This window comes from Balaenoptera acutorostrata, chromosome 21 (assembly GCF_949987535.1).
Source record: "Balaenoptera acutorostrata chromosome 21, mBalAcu1.1, whole genome shotgun sequence".
Classification (NCBI taxonomy): domain Eukaryota; kingdom Metazoa; phylum Chordata; class Mammalia; order Artiodactyla; family Balaenopteridae; genus Balaenoptera; species Balaenoptera acutorostrata.
In genome coordinates this window covers 4524300-4537168 of record NC_080084.1, presented here as the reverse complement: position 1 = coordinate 4537168, position 12869 = coordinate 4524300, and the positions used below count along the sequence as shown (strand labels likewise).

The window sequence follows — 12869 nt, the reverse complement described above, 5'->3', positions numbered from 1 at the left end:
CAAGCTCAGAAAGGAAAGGAGAGCTGTAGAGAAAGCTTCCATCTCCTTAGAGATCACATAAATAATCATGTACAGAATGTTGGCAGCTATATGGATGGAAAAGGCCATTCTAATGAGGCCTCAGATGGAAACAAGGAACGTGTTACTGGACAATGGAGAAAAGGCAATCCTTGTTACAAATTGGCAAAGAACTTAGCCGAGTTGTGTTTGTTTCCTAGTGTTTTGTGGAAGGCAGGACTTGTGAGTGATAAAATTGGATATTCAGCTGAGGAGGGTTTTTTTTTTTGGCCGTGTGGCTTGCAGGATCTTAGTTCCCGGACCAGGGATCAAACCCGTGCCCCCCTGCAGTGGAAGCTCGGAGTCCTAACCACTGGACCACCAGGGAATTCCTAGCTGAGGAGTTTTCTAAGTGAAGTGTTGAAGGAAAGGCTTGGCTCCTTCTGACTTTTTATAGTAAAATGTGAGAAGAGAGAAATGACTTGAAGATGGTATTATTAAGCAAAAAGGAACTAGAACTTGAAGATTTGAAAAATTATCATATTACAAAGAAAATGACAAAGCGTGTTTGGAAGAGAACACTGAGGGTGTGGCCAGGCGACTGTTTAATAAGTAGATCAGTATGAGTGTGAACTGCGTCAGAGAAGACTTGAACAGACATTTCTCCAAAGGAGACATACAGATGGCCAACAGGCACATGAAAAGATGCTCCACATAATTAATCATCAGAGAAATGCAAACCAAAACTACAATGAGATATCATCTCACATCTGTCAGAATAGTTATCATCAAGAAGTCTACAAATAACAAATGTTGGTGAGGGTGTGGAGGAAAGGGAGCCCTCGTGCACAGTTGGTGGGAATGTAAATTGGTGCAGCCGCTATGGAAAACAGTATGGAGGTTTCTCAAAAATTAAAAATAGAACTACTCTATGATCCAGCAATTCCACTCCTGGGTATATATGCAAGGAAAACGAAAACGCTAATTTGAAAAGATACATGCACCCCAATGTTCATAACAGCATTATTTACAATGACCAAGATATGGAAGCAACCTAAGTGGCCATCAACAGATGAATGGATAAAGAAGACGTGGTATATATATACAATGGAATATTAGCCATAAAAAAGAATGAAATTTTGCCATTTGCAACAATGTGGATGGACCTAGAGGGTATTATGCTTAGTGAAATAAGTCAGAGAAAGACAATTACTGTATGTTATCACTTATGTATGGAATCTAAAAAATAGAAACTAATGTATGTAACAAAACAGAAACAGACTCACAGATATAGAGAACAAACTAGTGGTTACCAGTGGGGAGAGGGGCACGATGGGGGTATGGGGTTAAGAGACACAAACTACTGTGTATAAAATAGGTGAGATAAGAGCCAGCGTGGAGCACCAAGGTGTGGTGGGCACGTAGTCATGCCAAGCAGGCAGGTGCAGATGACGCAGGCGTGCAGGTCTGGTTCACCTTCGCCTGGCGGACCAGGCAGAATCAGCAACCTCAGCCAGGCATGCGTGGATTTGCTTCTCACCCATGCTCTCTGCATTTCAGAAGGAAATCCTGCAATAGCAGAAAAAAGGCCTTATTTATCTTGAAAGGCCACGTCAAGTACAAGAGGAGTGAGGGGTAGAGGGCAGCAAGAAACACTTAAAAGTGCAACTGTTTGAAAACAGAATGCTTTTCATTAGGTCTGTGCAGCTGCTTAAATAATGGAAAATGACTGTTTATTCCATTTAACACACATAGGCATTAAAACCCCTTTTTAAACTTCGCTTCACTTATCTCCACCTGGTAGTCAAGGGAGAGGAAAAGGTCCTTGCTTGTGAAGCAACTTGGAAGATGCCAGGAAGGCCTACTTGGCCTAAAAGTTATGCTTATCAGAGTGACATAGACCCAAAAGATCTACCCCCACGGATTCATTTCTCAGGGTTAATCATTGCCTTGGGAGTGAGGGTGGATTCTCCTTTAAAACACTAATTACTCTGGGAGGAGCAAACCCCCCACACCCTAGTGTCTCGGTGCAAGTGGTTTTCTTAGGCTGCATCCTTAGGAGGGCCCAGGGGTGCAGACTGGGGGAACAAGCCTCACTCACCGCCCCAGGAAGCTCCCCGCAAGCTGAGGACCCGGGGCAGCTGAGGAAGATAAAGGGTTAATGAGCTCAGTGATTCCAACTGTAGTTGCAGCCTTTTCCTTTAGTCACTTTCTACGTCTAAAATAGCATAAGTGACGTAAAACATTTTAAAGATAATTTTCATCCTTTCCAGCTCTTTGTTATTACAAATATTTGCTTCTGAAAGAAACATGTTCGCACGTGTACACTTACGTGACTGTGCTTTTTTGGTTTGTTTTGCGTTTAGCAAGAGGAAAAAACCAGTTAACACTAAAAAAAAAATCCAGCCAAGCAGAAAATTGGGAACAGCAGCAGCTGTGAGAAGAGATGCGCGCACCGGGTACAAATGAGTTTCCTTCCCCCGCGCCCCGAGGCTCTGTCCTCAGTCCTCCGAGTCACCAGAGGCCCATCGGACAGGCGGCCGTGCTGCGGGCAGGACGGTGTCGGAGGAGAGACGGGAGGGAGGAGCATCCTGATGAGTCCTGATGGAAGCGGCTCCTAGAGGCTGAGGGTTTCCGGTCGCGAGGAGCCGCCCTGGCAGCCTCGGCTCGGAGGGAGAAGGCCCTGCCCCTGCCGGACCCGACAGGTGATCTTGGGCGAGTCACTGAGCTTTCTGATCCCCGTTTTCTCATCTGTAAAATGATCATGGTAATGATGTCTCCCTTGCGGAATAGAAGCAAGGGCTAAATGAGATACTATACAAGGAAGCAGTCTGTAGGGTGGATACTGCTGTGCTCGGACGCGTAGATGGCTCCACGCAAGGTTGCAATATATCCCTGACAGACGTGTCCTCCTGCGCGTGGCTCACACCAGTCTTAAAAAAGTATAGGAATTAGCCAGTGAAGGAGGAGGGACAGCATGTGTGTTTGCAATGAACAAAACACACGCAAAGAAATCCGAGGCCTGCAATGTGCAGGGCCAGCCGGGGCTTGCGGAACTGCGAGGCGGGGCAGCGATGAGTCTTAAGGGGGTTGGGCTCGGTGCCGCGTCAGGTTTGAGGCAGACAGCAGCAGGAGCTTACCCCGCAGGGCATCACGTGCCATGTTAGAGAGCTTGGATTTTTATTCCCTAGAACAATGTTTATCTATTGTGTTCAGTGAAATGTTAACAGACATGTTTGTTAAAGTTTCTATAGTCCAGCAAGTTCAGGATTAAATAGTAAATCCTGTTTCTTTGCTGCAGGACTTGTCAGAGCCTTTACTATGCTAAGGTGCTCCACGAACCTTCAGTAAGGGCAAGCACTCTGCCGTATTTCTTCACGTTTGACAGGAGGACCTTTTTCTGATCCTGCCCTCTCTGGAACGCCCACTGCACCAGGGTTTCCATTTTCTAGCTCCACAGTTGGGAAATGCTACCACTTCGGGGAACCAGCGTCAGGGTCACTGCATGTCTGTGCTTGTAAATGTTACTGTGCTTTTCCAACCTTTCCTGACCCTCTGTCTGCTCGCCAAGACCCCATCCCAACCTTCTCTTCTCAAGGGCCCTGCTTCTTCCCCAGTGGATGAGTGTACAGAAAGGATGAGGTCAAGCTGGGCCGGCCCTTGGCTACATCCTAACACAGCCACGTCTGCACACTCTGTCCTAATTAGTTCCAGGGATGGCGTTCCTCTTTCCTAGGGTGGACGCCAACATGTCAGTCTAAGAAGAGGAAAGAACTGTCAGCGAAGGGAGGCTACCTGTTCCAGGTCACAGAGTTGAAATAGACAGAGGTCTGGCTAGAACCCGTCTTGGCTGCAGCGGCGGGACCTTCCGCAGGTCCCACTGCCATCCAGATTCCCAGGAGGTAGTCCTGGTCCGAGAACGTGGCAGAGGCATATCATCAGTACAGCGTTTATACCGGCACAAAATTACTTAGTCGTATCTTGAATATCTGTGGTAGAAATCTCTCAAGTTTCTTTTACTAGAACTATTTTGTTCCCTTTCTTTTCACTACAGTTGCTTCATATAAACCACTCTTAGTCCCAGAACTACAAGGGATTAATATAATGCTTTCTGCCCTAACAATTAAAACAAAAACTAATTTATTGAGCTGCCTTTCACAGGCACTCCGTCATTTTTGCTCTTTTCCCAGCACTTTCTCTGGTTCCCACCGTGCTGGGGATGCCCAGGAGGTGGGCACGAGACGGGTACCCTCACCCTGCAGCAGCTGCGGCAAGCTCTGCCCTCAGCATCCCCACGTAGAACCAAACACTCCGGGTGCGTTAGCTTCACTTAACATTTTTGGATTTAGAGACAACACATGAATAAAATAGCCATTTAAAGCGCTTTGCCAGAGGTGGCCTCTTGGCATTGAGTCAATGAAACCCCTTTCTTTCTCCAGTGCTCATTTCTCTTGGCACTTAGAGTAAAGCTGTTCCCTGGCCTCTTTCTTTTTCCAGGTACTTTGGGTAGAATTAGTTTCTGTTTATTTGTTTTTAAATACATCTTTAAAATCTGTATGACTGTTTTCAAAGTTTTCAAAACTCATAGCTACTTTAATCACTTTTTCCGGGCACTGTTTCAATCCAGATACTTTGAAGAAACTGGGCCTTAGAGGTGGTACACACATGTCCTGAATAAGGGCCCTTGTTCTCCAAGTTTAAAGCAATCTGATTTGGAAGGAGTGAGACGTTGCTTGTGTTTAAAAATAGCCAGCTGGATATGGGAGGCTTTTTCCAATTACTGTGGAAAGATACTTTCAGGCCCGCTTAGCCCCCAGACCACAACTATAAATGTTTTACAGCTTGTGGGCATAAATATATTTGAGATAATTTGGGACAGTCATTCAAAAATTGATCTTTTGAACATGACAAATCCAAGGCTGAACTATTTGCTCAAGTCAAATATTGCTAATTCTTCATGAAGAATATAATTAATTACTCTATGTAACTTAGTTCAACCATACATTTACACAGCCTATTTACGTTTTTAAAGAATATATGTGTATATATATATTCAAAGAATATATGTGTATATAAATATATATATACTTATCTGCTGAATCATTTTTTCTTCCCAGCAGCTTTGCCTCCAATTTCTTTCTGATTTAATCCATCCCTTATGCTGCTGCTCGGGATACCTGCCCATAGCCCATGCATGAAGCCATGACAGATAAAGGAATTTATGGCATCTGTAAAGGATGATTAGAATGGTGGAGCATGGGATTGAATCTAAGCAAGAGGAGAGCCATTTATGAGACTATTGATGGACAGGGAAGAAGTGGGAGACAGTGAAGTGTGAGTCGTGATGAGGTTGGAAGCCCTCTAGGAGGGATACTTGAATAACTAAACTAGAAGGACATGGATGGTCTGGGAGCTGGAGGTTGGCCTTCAAGCTTTCAGAGGTGGTGCAGTGTCCGGGGGCAGTGTCCGGAGGCAGCTGTCCGAGTGGGCAGCTGCTGGAGAGGGAAGAAAAGATCATTTGAGACACGACATGAAAAAACCGAGATGCTGGGGAACCTAGATGGCCTCCCCTGGGAAAGTCTAAGTCACAAAAAGGATGGAATTTGAGTGGAAGGAAGCCCAGGAACCAGTGAGTGAAGAAGGTGACTGAGAGATGACAGAAACCGGGGAGAAGCCCGGGGCGGGGGGGGTAGCATGTCCGAGTCACATGAACGTCAGAGGCACAGGTCTGGCAGGAAAATGGGTGCAACTGTGTGGAGGTGGCAGAGGTGGGCACGGAGGCACCCACCCCCCTTCCTGTGGGCCCCCGTTACATGGCATATGGGAGGAAAAACAGCCTCGAGTGTCCGTGGGAGAGCCGTCTCAGAGAACCCCCCCATTTCAGAGGGGAGGCCGTGAACAGAAGGTAGACTCGGGCACAGCGGGGCCTGTGCAGACAGGTGTACGGTGATTGCTCAGGTGAAGGGCGACGGGGACTCGGGGCCTCTGGATGCCTGCACAACGACGAGCCCGCTGGCCCCTTAGAGGGGGGGCTTCAGCCGGGCCGTCTCGGGCCACAGCCCTTGTCGTCCAGGGCGGCTGCCCTTCCGGTGTGCCCTGTGTGCATGTGGGTCCCCACGGCCCCCAGACACACTCTGGATCCTCCCACCTCTGCCCTCCGCCCCCGGCGCCCCACGGGAGATGCCCTATTTCAGTCCCATCTGTCTTCAACGCCTGACACAAAAGCCACCCTTTCTGCAAAATCCTGCAAGTCACTTCCAATCAGAAACAACCACTCTGGCTTTTGGATTTATGTCAGTGGAATGAGATGGAATTCGAAATGGAATGTTTCAAAACAATTTTTCCCCTGCTCAGCAGAAAACCTTTTTTCTGAGCATTTTTGAGGGAGGTGATGTATCTTAAAGGGGGGCCCCTGTGTTCCTAAGGCCCCTACACTTCCCTTCTGGGGAGGGGAACGGGTTTTGTGTTGCCCGGGATGCGGGTTCCAGGCCAAGGGAGCATTGGGCCCCGCCTGAGGCTTTGGTGAAGGAGAGCTGAGGCGGGTTGGGGGGGAGCTGGGGAGGGACCGCGGAGGGAGCCCGGGGAAAGGGACAGGGGCCGCTCAGAGAGCTCACATGCCTGCGTCCATCCTGCGGCCCGGGAGCTGCTCTCAGGGAGTGCGAGGATGAGGACGGGCAGGGACTGACTGCAGCCGCTCCTGAGGGGGCCTCGCCCATCTGGACCGGAGCCGGCACCTGCCCGATGCCCGGTGGATGCAGGTGCTGGCACTGCCGTGTCCGCAGTCCCCAGCGAGGGGCCTGGCGCGTGTGCGGTTGGGACTCGGTGTAGGTTTACTCAGTGAAGCAAACATCCTGTGAGGTGGGTGGGGTAGGTCTCATCCTCCGCACTTTACTCCTGGAGATTCTGAGACATAAGAAGTTTAAGCTGACATCCATGTGTTTATTTAAACAGTAACTGACAGGAACAAAACCCAGGCTCTGCAGGGACTGGCGTCATTGCCATTTGTTTCCCCCAGCTACACAGCTTCCCTGAACAAAGAGATTGAGGCTATGTCAGAAAAGAAAGGCAGAATTTTATGATTCTGCATTAAAATTATCCCTTTGGTAGAGAGATCATTTTCTGTAAAGCATCCCTTTTGTTTGCATAAACAAAAGGCCACTTAAAGACAATCTCCTCATGTGAACCTGCGGTAACCACAGGGTAAGACTTGGAGTGAGTGTGGACAGGACCGGGAGGTGATCTGCAAATTAAAGTGGTTGTAGAGTTAGGCTGGGGTTATGATAAACCTCCTGACTTTTCTTCGATATCTAACTTATTATTTTTATGTTACATTCTCAATAGATGTCTAAGAAAATCTCAACTTTAGAATAAGGCAATAACTAGTAGCACTTGTTGAACTGCCGTTAAAAAGAATCACAGGTAAACAATATTTTCTTGTCTCTGCTCCTGGAAGACAGGAAGACAGTTGTTGAGATGGGAGCAGCGTCAGGGAACCCCCCAGCCCCTCTCTGGAGGCATTCCACTTGAGATGCAAAAGCCCTGGTGTCAACTGGGGACTCTATGGGTTGAACACCACTGTTGCAGGTGCCTTTTGTGACTTTGTTCGGGGACGTGCAATTGTGTGGGAGGGTAGTGAAGTGGCTGAAGAGCAGGCCTGGGGGTGGGAGGGGACCACGCTGCCTATGACATTAGCTCCACGTCTTCCTCATCAGACCCAACTCGTCCCCAGTCCCTCCCTGCCCAGCTCTCACCAGCTGTCACCCTGACACCTCCGGCTGGCAGTTCCTGAGCAAGTTCTGATGAAGGCAGATGACAGGGCATCCAGATCCATCAGAGCAGGGCCTTGAATTAGACTCGCTGCCACAGGCCTGGGGGCCAAGGCATCCTCAGGCCCCCAAGTCAGAGCCGTCCCCTGAGCCCTGCATGTAGAAGGCCTGACCAAACTAGTATCTGCTCTTAGAAGGTGGGACAGTGTTTCCCTTTAGCTTGTGTGAGTAGCTCCCGAGAGGGGGCAAGGAGGGGCTTCTGGGGGCCTGTCAGGCTCTCCTTCCTGATCTGGGTGTCACCTGGGTGTGTCCACTTTGTGAGAATCCCCTGAGCCAGGCAACGCTTACGATACGTCCACTTTTCTGTGTGTAGATTATAATTCAGTAGATCGAAAGTCAAGAAGAAAAGAAGAGAGGGAGGGAGGAAAGGAAAAAGGGAGGGAAGAAGGAAGGGAGAAAGGGAGAGTGACGTAAAGCCAGGTCGAGGCACTTGGACCTGATCCAACAGGTAAACGTGTGAACTCCAGTCATCCCGTTGGGACAGGACAGGACAGTAGCGTTATTGTAGGAAGATTGATTGTGGAGAGCAGTTGAAATGGGATGAGGCTGAAGCAAGAAAACAGAGGAAGGGTTACAGTGGCCTTAGTCTGGGGATGAGGCTTAGGTTAGATAGGTGGGGATGTTAAGAGGGTAGGGGGCCAGTTTCAAGGTAAGCGTTCCATTCATGAGCCCTCGTGCAGCACACGCTGTCGGCTGCTTTCATAAGCTAGCATTTCATATCGTGCTGCACAACATTAAAATTCACTTTCTTTCAATAGTAATCATGATGCGTGCTGCTATCAGCTGGGCAGGGCCCAGGACAGCCCGCTTAGACGTGCTCGTCCACAGCTGAGCTCCAGAGCTGCAGCCTGGCTAGCCTCTGCTCCCATATGTGTGCCCTTTGTCAGGAGGCCCCAAGGTACTCTAGCAGAGACCAACCGTGTGACTGGCAACACGAACCTTGTTTTTTTTGTTTTGCTTTGATTTGGTTTGGTTTTTAATACATCGTGATAATGTTGGTGTCAAATGATTAGCCTGTCAGATAAAACTACTAAGACCAGTTCACAAGACTGATTTAATGGCAGAATACTGGAGATTGAAGAGAATATTGCTTTCCAAAGTATATAATGAAGATTTTAAAGATTGGATTGAACAGATCAAGCTTGTTCTTTGGAAAAATAATATGAAGCACAGGGTATTAGCACAGGGTCCTTAGTAGAATTTAGATTTATGCAAATGTTCAGTGTTCCATAAGCCAAAATTAACAAACTTAGAATGACACAAATCTGTTGAAATATGATGCAAACTAAACATTTTAATGCATCTTTCTAGAATTCAACAGAATGTTGACATCTAAATTTACATTATGCACCTCATTTAATTTCTGCATGATGAACCAACAGGCAGAAATAGATGAATTGCTGACACATTGACTTTTTTCCAATTCCTAGGAGGAAAACAAAGGTTTGTAGTCAGAGATGAGGGAGGAGTTCAAATGGTCCATTAGTTTGTGTAAATCCATAATTATGCACACAAGTAATTTGTATGTGCTGCACTAAATGTGTTATCATTATTCAGCTTTGCTGCAATGCCTGTCATTGAAACATAATCTAATTTTATTAAGTTCCTCAAAGCCTGGGAGAGTCTTAGTTACAAGCCGGTTCTCTACTCATTAGCATTTACCCCTATGGTTTGTTTGTTTGTATTTTTCTTTTTGGCCTTCTGCCCCCAAGTTAACACCCCTTTGTTTCATAATCCATACTGTCATCATGCCCTCTGGACCCAGAAGAGAGGCAGATGAATGGAAGTATTGATGCCAATTTTACAGCTTCTACAAACAGGCAAGAGGCCTGAATGCCTAGTCACTTGGCTCTGATTTCTTTGGAAACAAAGAAGGGAGGAGTAGAAAGAGGATTTGAGCAGGTCTTCAAGGCCTTCATGGACCCACACTAAGCAATACTGTCTGTAAGATGATGAAACAGTGCACAGCGCATAGGAAGTCCTGCACAGACAACACTCTGTAAGATGATGAAACAGTGCACAGCGCATAGGAAGTCCTGCACAGATAACACTCATTATTGTTGTCCCTGGTGTTGGTATTTTGAGGGCCTCTGCTTCAGTCTTGTACTGTCTTGAGACTTGGTCCAAAGGCCCTGTATCCCCCCTCTAACTCCCAACCAGCTGAGCAGCCCTCTACCCTCTTCGAAAAGAACAGGAAGAGTCAGTTAAGATGACCAGCCGGACAGGTGGTGCTACGTGAGGATGTGCAGAAGAGGGCACGGCTTCAGCCTGCACGAGGGACCGCAAAACCCACAAAATCAGAGTGGCCTGTGTAAGAGGAACACGGGTACCCGCCAAATCTAGACATATTCACATGACACGTGGATTCTGAAGTTTCATGATTAAGCAACAAATAAAATGAATTTTTACTTCATTGAGTTGGTAGTAAACTTATAAAATGCACTACTAGAAAGGTCGGGCAGGAAACATAATTGAATTATAAAAAGGTCAAAATAGCTATTATGAAATTATATTATACAAACTACATAAAAGCTTGGGAAATTATGATGTTATAATTTTAAAAAGAAAAAAACAGAATTAAAATTAAATGGATATCACAAATACAGTAATATAAAAATATGGAAGCTTGGGGCAAAAGATAGAGGGATTTATAAAAATGAAAATAATTGTGGTTAAGATTTGGGGTAGTGTTTTGTTTTCTTTATTCAAAAAGTTATTGAATATAATATTGCTTTAAATAAGTGTTTATCTGTTATATTGTTTTCTATTCTTTTACTTCAACTTGTTAGTGTTTTAATGTTTTAGGTATGTCTCACAAATAGTATATAGTTGGAATTTTTTTCCTCCCGCTCTCTTTGGTTTACTTTGTTTTTAACTTGTAAGATGATAACACATATTCATTGTGATAATTGATATATTTAGATGTGTTTATACCATCTTACGTTATTATTTTGGTCTTACTTTTTCTATGCCACTTTTTCCCCCTTCCTTGCCTTTTAAAAAAATTAACAGAACTTTTATTCACTTTTTTTATCCCCTTTTTTCTTCTTCTGGTTTGGAAGCTAAATATTCTCTTACTATTTTTGCCAATGATATTTCTGGAGTAAACAAAGCCTAACTGTAGTCAATATCTTAATCTTTTCCCCCAAATACAAGAACCTTGTGTTGGTTCTAATTCCACAATTAGACATCGTTTTTATTATAAACTGCATGTTTTCTACTTTATTTTCCTATGATTCCTTCTTGTGCCTCAAACCTGCCTTCTGGGATCACTTTCCTTGATCTTGAAGTAGGTTCTTTAGAAGTTTCTTTAATAAAGTTCTGCTCCTGGGAACACTGGGCCTTTATCTCAAAAGGTTGTTATTTCACTCTTATTCTTTTTTTTTTTTTTTTTAATGTGGGATCTTCCCGGACCAGGGCTCAAACCCGTGTCCCCTGCATTAGCAGGCAGATTCTTAACCACTGCGCCACCAGGGAAGCCCCCACTCTTATTCTTAAAATAGTTTTTCTACGTTGTTATTCAGCTATTGATGATACCATTCCACCATTCCTGGCTCCTTTTTGTGTGTTGAGAAGGCTGCTGTAAGTTTAGTTGTCGATCCTCTATGGAAGACTTGCATTTTCTCTTTCGCTGCTTATCAGGCCTTCTCTTTGCTTAGATATTCTGTAGTTCGTTCTGGCATATCCAAATAATTTCATTTATCCTGTTGGTAAGTTTTCTCTCATCAGAAATCCCCTCTTCTCTTCAAGTATCACCTCTTTCTATTCTCTCCCTCTGGGACTCTGCTTATATGTTTGGTGGACTTCTCCTTCTATCCTCCACATCCCTTTATCTCTTTCCCATAGTTTATACGTTTAGAATCATATAGTCTCTCTTCAGCTACTATTAACACACTAATCTATCCATTGAGTTTTCAATTTCAACAATTATACTTTTCACTTTAAAAAGTTCTATTACAAATCAAAACTACAATGGGGTATCACCTCACACTGGTCAGAATGGTCATCATCAAATAGGCTACAAATAATAAATGCTGGAGAGGGTGTGGAGAAAAGGGAACCCTCCTACACTGTTGGTGGGAATGTAAATTGGTGCAGCCACGGTGGAGAACAGTATGGACAGTCCCTAAAAAACTAAAAATAGAGTTACCATAGGATCCAGCAATTCCACTCCTGGACATCTATCTGGAAAAGACAAAAACTCTAATTCAAAAAGATACATGCACCCCAATGTTCAAAGCAGCACTATTCACAATAGCCAAGACATGGAAGCAACCTAAGTGTCCATCAACAGATCAATGGATAAAGAAGATGTGGTATATATATAAGATGTGGTCCATATATACAGTGGAATACTACTCAGCCATAAATAAGAATGAAATAATGCCATTTGCAGCAACATGGATGGACCTAGAGATTATCATACTAAATGAAGTCATACAAAGAAAAACAAGTATCACATGATATCACTTACATGTGGAATCTAAAAAAAAGGATGCAAAAGAACTTATTTACAAAGCAGAAACAGACTCACATACATAGAAAACAAATTTATGGTTACCAAAGCGGAAGGGGAGGGAGGGATAAATTAGGGGTTTGGGATTAGCAGATACACACTACTATACGTAAAACAGAAAAACAACAGGGGCCTGCTCTATAGCACAGGGAACTATATTAAATATCTTGTAATAACCTATAATGGAAAAGAATCTGAAGAAGTATATATATACACTTTATATATGTATATATATATACTTATATATATACTTTATATAGATGCTTATGTATACATTATATATGTGTGTGTGTGTGTGTGTGTGTGTATATATATATATATATATATATATATATATATATATATATATATAAACTGAATCACTTGGCTCTACACCTGAAAGTAACACAACATTGTAAATCAACTAAAAAGAAAAAAAAAAGTTCTATTAGGTTGTTTTGTAAATCAACCCATCATTTTGTTTCTTGATCAAATTTATGATCCCATCCTTTATTTCCATAAATACTTCGTATTTAAAAATTATGTATTCT

General features: G+C 44.4%; 1 long non-coding RNA gene across 2 annotated transcripts in view; it reads right to left on the bottom strand.

Annotated features, from left to right (window-relative positions):
- Nucleotides 1-579: 579 nt before the first annotated feature.
- The window catches only part of LOC103012790 (uncharacterized), a 109525-nt gene continuing 97235 nt past the window's right edge, over nucleotides 580-12869 (bottom strand). For both annotated transcript variants that reach the window (XR_009006558.1, XR_009006560.1), the window contains one exon: nucleotides 580-1566. This is a non-coding gene — a long non-coding RNA (uncharacterized LOC103012790). The remainder of the gene's footprint in view (nucleotides 1567-12869) is intronic.